Genomic DNA, 11,040 nt, shown 5'->3' on the forward strand with positions numbered 1-11,040 from the left:
TTTTTATAAACACTATTGTTGACTTTTTGAGTCTGGTCCCTATTTTGATGCTGACAAAACGTCTGTATCTCATGTGTGCATTTAGAGTGTGAACAAGTCTATATCTAAATATGCACATGAGGTCAAGGGAAAATGGAAGCAAGAAAAACCTCAAGATCATACATCCTATCGTATTCCATGAAGTTTGAAGAGCAAGACAGAAGAAGACATCTATTTTAAATTGTATTGCATTTCTATTTTATAATTTGGTCTGTAATAATGCATGATGTGAACGAATAGCTCAGAACGATCGTAGACAGACCCTAGGGACCAACACATTTCACAGAAAAACTTTTTCTTAACAATTAAATTCATACAAAAATGTTTAAATTGATTAGGGTCAAAATCGGGGCAAAAGCAAAGTGATTGACCGATGTCGGGTTTTTAGGCTTAATTAGAAAATAACGATTGACCAAACCCACTTAGTTATACTCAGCTGGGTTGATCAAACCTTTGTTGACTAAAAAGACTTAGCCACAGTCGACCGAACCTATGGCAGTATAAATGCCACTATCGACCAAGCCGTTCGAAAGTCAACATTTTGACTTTGCGCGATCGACCATTCTAAAATGAACGTATCGTCCTAGGTCGACCGAACTGAAGCGTTTCTAAACCCCAACTGTTCAACTGACCAAATTTGTAATTCATTTTGGCCACAGTCGACTGAACCTACGAAGGGCTCGGAATCGCCCTGAGACAGTCGACCATATACTTAGTTCAAAATTGTCACGGTCGATCGAACTTGTTAAAGTGGTCAACCGAGCCTTTTATATGGTCAATCAAACCTTTTGGGTTGGTCAATTTTTTACCGAGATAAAACGAGGTTAATTTTATTAATCGTCATTAAACTTTTTCCAAAATGCCTTCTATGTCCCCAACGGTTATATTTTTAGCAAAATCTATATATACCTCCCAATTTGTCTTAATTAGTATGAGATTAGCAAAATTGATTAAGGAAAAATTCTCTAAAATTTTTATACTCATACTCCTCTTGTTGCTCAAACTCTTTCAATCTTTCAAAGCATACTACTCATTCTCCTTACATATTGATTTGAAAATCCTTTTTAGAGAGAGTTCATTTGGGCATTGATTCTTCATTCTAGGCATAATACTCTCAGTCATATTTATTTATTGAAAATCTTTTTGAAAGTATTGTTAGAGGTTACCCATATATTTTACTTGATAAATATCTTTGGGGTGATTGTGTTCTCATTGCAAAATTATATTTAAGCAAGAATCTTAATTCCGCTAAGTTTTATTTGAAAAACTAGTTTTGGGAAAAATCTTGGCATATTGAAAAGAGTACCTTCAGCATATTTTTATTTTAATATCTTTACGTAGAAGGTCTCTTACTCTTTGTTAGTAAAAAAACTATTTTTCACACTTGGTTTTTATTGAGAAATATTTTTGAGTGAAAAATACACATTCTGACATTGAACTTGATTTCATATCATACGTGAGTGTATTTGTGCTTATTGGCAAATATCTGCTTAGTGTAAGAAGCATTTTGTTTGTACAAAAAAACTATTTGATTATTTGTTGTACTCTCGATGTATGGTCGGAAGGGAGAGACTAGCCCATTGAATAGTCCCGGATTTACTCAGACCCAGTTAGGAGAGCACCAGATTGGTTTAGACCCAGTTAAGAGAATTACGTGCATCAGCTTGTAAGGTGTTGTAAACGGTGTCGCTCCACCCGCAAGTGAGCAATTTAGTGGAATCCTCTTACTTGTTAGCTTAAGGCGGGAATGTAGGTAGTATTGGTCGAACTCCAATATCATATCGTGTGTTTCCTTATCTTCGCACTTTAATTTTTGTATATGTATGGTATTATCTATTATCTTGATTACTTTACATACATGCTTTGAATGGTTGTGAAATACTGAGTTTACTATAACTTTTTTATTTATCTACTCAGTTTTATATTGTTGGGTAATTGACATATGTTTAGAAAGACCCTAGGTTGCGGTATACTGCTTGTGGATTTAAACATAACGTAGGAAAAGTTTTAAAATTTCAATTCACCCTCCTCTTGGGAATACACAAATTCTAACAATTAACTATTCAAACATTTTCGTAGTAATTTATTTAATGCTAATATTAGGCTTATTTAGCCATGGAAATTTATTTTATTTTTATTTTTCTAAAGAATTACAGAAAACTAGTTTATTTTTCAATTCTACAATATTTGTATAAAAAAAATTGAAAGACAATAAAAAAAAGTCGTGGCATTATTGAATTATGAAAAATAATTCTATTTCCATTCTAATTTTTCAAATAAGTGTGCGAACTTAATTTTTTTTTTTTTCTAAATTTGAATATGAAAACCAAAAAACTTTTTTTTCTTATTTTCTACATTTTTTATTTCTTATATAATTTTTGAAAAATTTAAAAAATTAGGTGTCTAAAATATAAAAATAAAGATAAGATTACTTTTCACAACCAAATAGACCCTTTATTATTTATTTTTTCTTAAAAAAAGATTTATAAAATTGAAAAATAAGTTGATATTTTTATAACTCTTGAAAAAGCAAAAAATGAAAAATAAAAAAATATATATATGCAACAATACAAACCCTTGTTAATCATTAAAAAAAAAAAATCAATTTTTTTTCTTTTTCAGCCACACAATTTTAAGTGGGACATCCTCCACTATTCTAGTCACTAAATTGCCCTTTTAAAGTTCTAAAATTGAGAAACTCCATTGCATATGTCCCAAATTGTTGGGTTATTTTTGTGAGGGAATAAAAACACATTATATGTATAATGTGGGCAATCCCATGCTATGCATGCATGATATTATTTGCTAAAATTTTTTATTTATGAATCTTAATTACTTAAAAAACTTATTGCGTTTAATATAAAAATTTTGTATTTACTTAAATCTCTAATGAAACTGATCTTATACTAGTTTTTGATGTTGCATGACAATGTTATGAAATTTTAATTTCCTATTGTGGGCTCACATATTTAAAAACAATTATGTTATTGGATTATTTTAACATCTATTGGGTTTAGATTTTGTAATGTGTAGAAACTCAATATTAAGTTAATTTAGGACTGATGTAGTTCTAAAATAACCAAATATATAAGGAAAACCTAATAGAGTTATAATCTCTAAGTCGAATCAGAAATAGTTTCACATTCTTTCTTTTACCCATCTAAAGAGAAGAATACAAGTGAGACACTTAAGGATTTGACTGTGAAAGATTAAAACTCTCTGCTAAAGACTGTTAGATAATCAAATCAGACACATCTATGAATTCAGGTATTTATTCCGCTTTTAATTTTCTTAATTGAATAAGATGATGATCTTGGGTTATTAGGTTTTATGTATTAAAGTTATTTCTAGCAGACAATCCTCAACATTGGTCATATTATCTAACAATTTTAGTATTATCCTATCTCATTTATCTCTTGAAGAATTATAAGAATTTATAAAAATGGTATATAGGTTAAAAAATATGAATGTTTCCCCCTTGCTTTTCTGAAATATTTTTATTTTTAAATTTTTGCACATATATGATGTGCATGGTATTCATTAGTAAGTAATTGAAAATTATAATTGTCCAAAAGTTTGTTCAAAAAGAGTTTAGAAGATTATTTTAAATGTGAATTATAAAATTTAATCCAAAATTTCATAACATGTATTAATTAATCAAGTTTTAATTGAAATTTTTTAGTTGCTCAAAATTCTTCGGTGCATACTAGAATATTACTGGTTAATAGGACATTTACATTTCATGATTGTTAATTATGTAATTATTTACAAGTGGACATGAAAATTAATTTATAAAGAACAAGCAAAACACCAAAGTTTATAATAGTTTAGTCTCACATGACCAATGTTCACTCACCAAGAATTATAGTTGGATATTTACTACTCCATCAGAGTGACAACTTATGTTTTTTACACACAAACACCGAGTCTAATTACAAAATGGTTATTCAAAACCAACAGTCAACTTTGTCTAACAAATACTCATGACCCAAGTTAAAGTGATTTAAAAATGAATATAATAAATATAAATTTCATAAGTATAACCAAGATATTGTCAAAATAGTATAAGTAAGATCAAAATATGTGACAAAATCAATAGCATTGTGAGCCAACTTAAATAAGTCAATCAAGCATGACTCAACTAATTCAACAACTCAACAAGTTATCATATTAACACTCTTGTTCGTACTACATTTATGCCATAGCATTCTTTATGAGAGATTCATCAGCATAAAAGGAACTTTTTTAATGATCATGTTGTGAAAATAACGCCTCTTCAAACAATGCATAGCGGAATAAATATTATAAATGATCAAATAATACCATAGGCAACAATCTAAAATGATGAAATACAGAATTATTTCATGACCATAACAATACAAAGAAAGTAAATAAAAGAGCAACGACACAAGGAATTACATGGTTCAGCAAAACCTACATCCACGAGAACAATCGGTAAGAGATTTACTATGAAAATCAAAGATACACACTCAATGATCTTCTCCCATTCTCTCGCCCCTCTCTTACTCTCTTACATGTCAAAATATGCCCAGAAGAGCATATCAGAGATTTCGCTCCGAATCCCCAACTGTTACAACGTTCAAATTCAAAACTCAAATAGCTTCTCGCGGCCCAGACGCACTCTTCGATGAGAACAGGGATTTGTCAACGAGTTCAAGAAGCCCACTCATCGACTAGTCTATCATCTCGTCGACAAGTCTTCTACTATGATATTTATGACTCTCGGTATCTACTCGTCGACGAGCACAGGGCACTCGTCTACGAGTCATTGCTGCTGCACCAACATATATTTTTCCTCCTTTTGTTTATAAGGACCCACTAAGTATAAAAGCCACACCATAAATAACAATCTCCACCTTGGTGATTATACGCCCCTTAGGAGAACTCGGAAAAACAAATCTATAGTGACCCAGAGGAATAATAATATTTAAATAATAAAAGGAAGGGAGAAAAGGAAATTAAAAAGGGACTCATAGCAGGTCTTCGTCGACGACGCGGTATATTAGACTCATCGACGAGGGTGTAATTCGTCGATGAGAAAATACCGAGAGAGGTTTTGGGTGATTCTGAATTTCTTCGACGAGGAGAGAGTTCGTCGACAAGTTGTCTTCAAGACCTCGTCGATGAGGTGATGTGGCTCGTCGATGAATGCTAGTGTATAAGTAAGGTAAAATTCATTTTTAGCCGAAAACCTGCGCAAATCACTTCTCTCTCTCTCTCCTCTACGCTCCTCCTACCTTCTCTCTAAGATCTCAGGTTGATTTTCTGCTGGTTCAGCGATCTAAAGCCACCACAACACTCCTAGGAAAGTTCTCTACAAGTCTGCCAGAGCGGCTCGTTGGTGGGACGAGTTTGGAATTCATCCCAGATTTAGGGTAAGGCTTTCTACTCAGTATTTGACTTTTTGATAGTTGTAGAAAGTGTAGTACATGTATAAATACTGAAGTTTAGTTATGGGGAAAGTCGTTTTCAGGGTGTTGATCAGGAAACCCTGCGGGTGCAGGACTGTTTTCTTAGGTGGCTTTTTCAGGAATCAGGTAAGGGGATAAACTAAGTTAGTTATTTTTATGAAAATGTATGTATGTTATTATAACATCTGATTTCAGGGAAATAAATATATTAATATATGTTTTATATTTGGAAAATACTACTAAAAATGATGGTATGTTAAATATACGAAAAACCTGTTTCGTGTGGCATGAGTAAAATTTATAATGAAATACTGTTTTCTGGGAATATGATAAAGTTATGGATTTTTATACTGTGAAAAATCGGCGTACGTGCCAAAATTTTTATATAATTTGCTAGCGTACGGGCCAAGCTATGTATATGATTTGCCGGCGTACGGGCCGAGCTATGGATACGATTTGTCGGCGTATGGGCTGAACTATGGATATGATTTGCTAGCGTACTAGTTGAGCTATGAATATGATCTGTCGGCGTACGGGCCGAATTATGGATATGATTTGTTGGCGTATGGGTCGATGATTTTCATGATATACGTACATATGCAAAATGATATGATGATATTGATCTGGTAATTAATGGTATGAAATATCCATGTATCATAGTTTCATTATATGTTATATGTTATCAGAACCTGGTTGACTTGGTTTAGGCTAGCACTTGCACAGTACCGATGCTATGTGTTCATGATTTATCATGATATTTGTGTTAACGCTGTTGTACGGAGTGGCGTGAGGTTGGATGGTAGATGTGGTTTTAAGAAGTGTGAGCGCCCCTGGTGTACGGACCAGGTCTGGCAGACCCATCGGACTTACAGACTGTACTTTTGACTTAGCAGTGGTCGGCCAACCATTGTCACATCCCGCCTTCGAGCCACACAACCCAGTCATGTGGGGGTAATACATGACAACAACTAGCTAACCTACCAAGGTTGTTTTCGTATTATATTATATGAGATGAATTATGTTTATGGAAATCCTGTATGTTCTGCCATGATATGAGAATATATGTTTCCTAGATATGATACAGACAGTTATACTGATATGTTTATGTATGATTATATATAGAACACGGAAATACTCATGTTGCCACACACTAGTATTAGTTTATTTCCCTTATTGAGAGGTGTCTCACCCCAAAATTTCATAAGCATTTCAGGAGCCCTAGATAGAAGAGCGGATAAAGCTCCGCTAAGATAGTTACGGTTGGTTTGCCCTCTCTAAAGGGTATGTATGTTGTTATAGGGTTAGATGAATTTTGTGGGAAATGACCATAGGACTCTTTTGGGTGGTTTATGTGTGTAAATACAATGGATATAGTAACTCTGGTATTGTGATGGATGGTTTTGTATTTATGATATTATGATTGTATGTTTCCTACTGCTTAAGCTTCCATTATGTGTTTCTGATGTATCCCTAGTGCCCACGGGTCCAGGTGGATTATGATCTACTAGATTTATTATATGAGTTTTATTGTATTATGGAAAAAAATTATGAAAATTAAGCAGGACGTCACAATATCTGACTGCTGCACCTTGAACTTAGAACGTTCGGTTGAGACCGTCTCCTTTCTAGCACTTGGAGACATGCACTAAGTCCAAATAACGCCACTTGAACTTGTCAATGGCAGCTTTAGCTTCTACCATCAACCCCGATACAGTTGTAGATGCAATATCCGAAGACTTCACTTTAGGCTTCCAATAAGACTATCTCACAAAATTAGACACAAAAGCTACTGCAAGCCTTATATCACCAAATCCCCCTACATAGTCTTCTACAAAACTAACAATTGATGGTCCACTTTGTTGCATGTTGAAACACCCCATTGCACAATCATGGAGGACCTCCGACATATCCTGAATATCACAGCCTGTCCTTGAGTACCAAGCGGTAGACATTCCATATTGATTCTCCATAGAATCCCCTTGATATGGCAAACAAAGTTTCCCTGCGGTTCTGTCCATAACGCCACCTTGAGATAATACCAATCTCCATATAGCTATTCACAAAACCACCTTGAGATAACACCAATCTCCCTACAATTTTGTCCATGCAAATCAGCAAACCAAGACCCATCTTGGTCGTACCCAACATATTCATATCAAAACCTTTCAATAGAGTTTCCAACTGATTAATCCCAGACAAAGCATTTCCAGCCAATTACATGTTATTCACACATAACAAATACATCACTCGACGACATCCTATCACCCTTTTCCAAAATGGAAGCCTCACCAACTCACACACCTGAGTTAGTGGTTTGGTAGTACACATGAGCCTATTGTGATTTTGCCGGTCTCCCGAGCTAAAAACTCCCTACAATATGAACTATGTCATCTCCGCCTTGAGTCTGTTGCTCCACCTACATCACATGCCCATTCATACTGTGATACTGTTGACCCGAGATAGAACTCCCCACATTTCTGCCCTGAGTCCCTAACTCCACCTGAATAACATGATTGCTGCTGCCGCAGTTTTCTTGCATTTGTTTCTCTTCCTTTACCTGAGCACGCTGTCCCATGACTTTATCACCAAAAGTCATGTCCTCGATCACCCCTTCATTTGCTATAAGATCACCTAGCTTGTACCCACCTTTCTTATACCCCAGAAAAGTGTACCGTCTGAATATAATACTAAGCCTAGATCCTTCATCACTAGAATATTGCACCAGTGGACATCCACTCATGACTGAGTAGTCTACTACAAAACTGCCCATAATTCACCTGCAACTTTCCCATCTAGCAATACCTTTGGTGGTTGATCACACGGGAAACATGCCATACTCACTGACTTCACCAAGAAGTATCCTGCAAGCCCTGTATATGACCTGCCCTACTCACAAAACTTCTTGAACGAAACCAACGTACTCAGCCCCAATGTTTGACTTGAGAATCTCTCTCCCGGTCTAGTTCTCCATCTCAGCCACTGCATAAAGTACACCAAGACCCTTTGTGATAAACACACGAAATACATATGTCTATCCCATGATGCTATCATCATTGGTTCCCAAATATCTGAATACAAGTAGTCACCCATATGCTTTAACTGCATATGCCACAGGATACCTGACTTAGATTCAACAGTTGCAACTCCACCTACAACCGTAACACCATGTAGTGCATAGATATTTCCCGCTACTTTTTCCCTTTTCATCACTATCAAGTTACCTTCACACACTTTTATTTCTCTACATTCAGACTTGTAACAATAACCATTATAGTCTAAAATACCCAATGAAATAACATTCTTCCTTAGTTCCGATTCAAGCTTTACATCATATATGGTTCTTACAACATCACCATACATTCTGATTTTGACATTTTCAATAACAAACATTTTGCATGAAATATCATTTTCAATCAAAATACAATCGGTATAAACTGACCTGTAGATGTCAAATCATTTTATAGGATAAAAGCATCAGGTATCTAAGATCCAAGAATCACCTGTGAGGCACTCTGAACCCGATGAAACACATAGCATATCTCTATCACTACACTCTGAGTCTTCCTCCACTACACTTGCAGATTTTGACGAACCCTTAGACATATATCAACATTCTTGTTTTCACCAAACTAATGCTAGAGAATTCTCATCCATGACGTGATACAACACGTCTTTAGCAGAACAAAAACTAATGATTGCTCCCAATTCATTCCAAGTCGATGCATCCATGCTATCCGATTGAACTTCTATATAAACCTTTCACCATGCCTTGTTGAACTAGGAGATCCTTCAATTACCAATTGTTGTGAAAATAACGCCTCTTCAAACAATGCACAGTGGAATAAACATTGAAAGGATTAAAAAAATACTATATGCAACAATCTAAAATGATGAAATAAAAAATTATTCCACGACCACAACAATATAAAGAGAGTAAAGATAAGAGCAACGACACCAAGAATTACGTGGTTCGCTAAAGCCTACATCCACAAGAGTAATCGGTAAGAGATTCACTATGAAAATCAAAGATACACACTCAATGAGCTTCTCTCATTCTCTCACCCCTCTCTTACTCTCTTACATGTCAAAATATGCACAGAAGAGCATATATAACAAGCCCTTGGAGATTTCCCTCCGAATCCCCAACTGTCACAATGTTCAAATTCAAATTTCAAATAATTTCTCGTAGCCCAGGCACACTCATCGACGAGAATCGGGATTCATCGATGAGTCCAAGAAGCCCACTTGTCGACTAGCCTATCATCTCATTGACGAGTCTTTTGCTCTAAGATTTTTTGGCTCTTGGTATCTACTCGTCGACGAGCACAGGGCACTCGTTAACGAGTCATTGCTACTGCACCAACATATGTTTTTCTTCTCTTTGTTTATAATCCCCCACAAAGTATAAGAGCCACACCATAAACAACAGATCAGCAACTCAAATTAAATGCTTTCTTGATGTAAAGAGGCCATTGATGATCTTTCTTTTTCAAAATAGAAACTTAGGTTTCTTTTCACCTTAAGGCATGTGCTACGTATTTCTTTTTGAGCATATAATGTTTTCTCCTTTTTTCTCTCTTTTTTTATCCTTTTCTTTTCTTTTTTATTTTTATTTTTTAATATCTAACCTACTTGCTAGTTGCTACATTGACGAGTTTCATGCTAGTGAGTTTAAAGAGCTAACTTTGTAGTGACCGAGCTTCAACAAATTCAAAACAACCACTTCTTCAATTCTTGTTTCTAAATATCTTTAATAGAATATTTCTTAAGAAATAAAGTTCAATTTAAGGGGGTACAAACATATTGAATAGATGATAAGATAACAAATATATGCAGCACAACATTCACAATATTCTCACATATTTCATTACATAGAATTATAAGAAGTAAACTAATTATATTATTTACTTAAATTAATTGTTATTTTCTTACTATCTTTATTGCTAATAACATGCACATGTTACATTTTGATAAAGAATTACAATAAATACATGTTCATATGTTTTTAAAAGAAAAATCATTAAAATTCAAAGTAGGACATCTAAATGATCCAAATACGTTTAATTTACTTATTTAATTATTTAGCGTTGATATGATGGCATTTACCAAAAAAGCAAGTAGGTGTGCTACTTGGATCCTATTTGTATAGTGTAATATTAGTGCACACAATGGAAACATGGCAATAGAGCTTGATCATAAATCAAGAGTCAACAATGATCCTAGCCTACGTATACTAATCGATTTTAATGAAATTAAGCAATCTTTGGATACTTTTTAGTCTTCTAATTAAGCAACACCTTTAGAGATGGAAGACAAGGAATTGAGGTTGTTGCATTGGTACATTATAACACTTACATCACTTATGGAGATTGAACATCACTTATGGAGATTGACTTATTATAGGATCTTACAAAAGGTTGTCATTATGAAGAAAATTTCTTTATAAATGATCAAATTGTGGAAGACCAACATTCTCAAATTACTCCTTACGGTTACGAAGCAACTCACCTACATGGTGTCAAGTTCTTAGAGTTTTACGATCCCGACACATGGTTTTGGTATACAATTT

This window comes from Malania oleifera, chromosome 3, assembly GCF_029873635.1.
Source record: "Malania oleifera isolate guangnan ecotype guangnan chromosome 3, ASM2987363v1, whole genome shotgun sequence".
NCBI lineage: Eukaryota > Viridiplantae > Streptophyta > Magnoliopsida > Santalales > Ximeniaceae > Malania > Malania oleifera.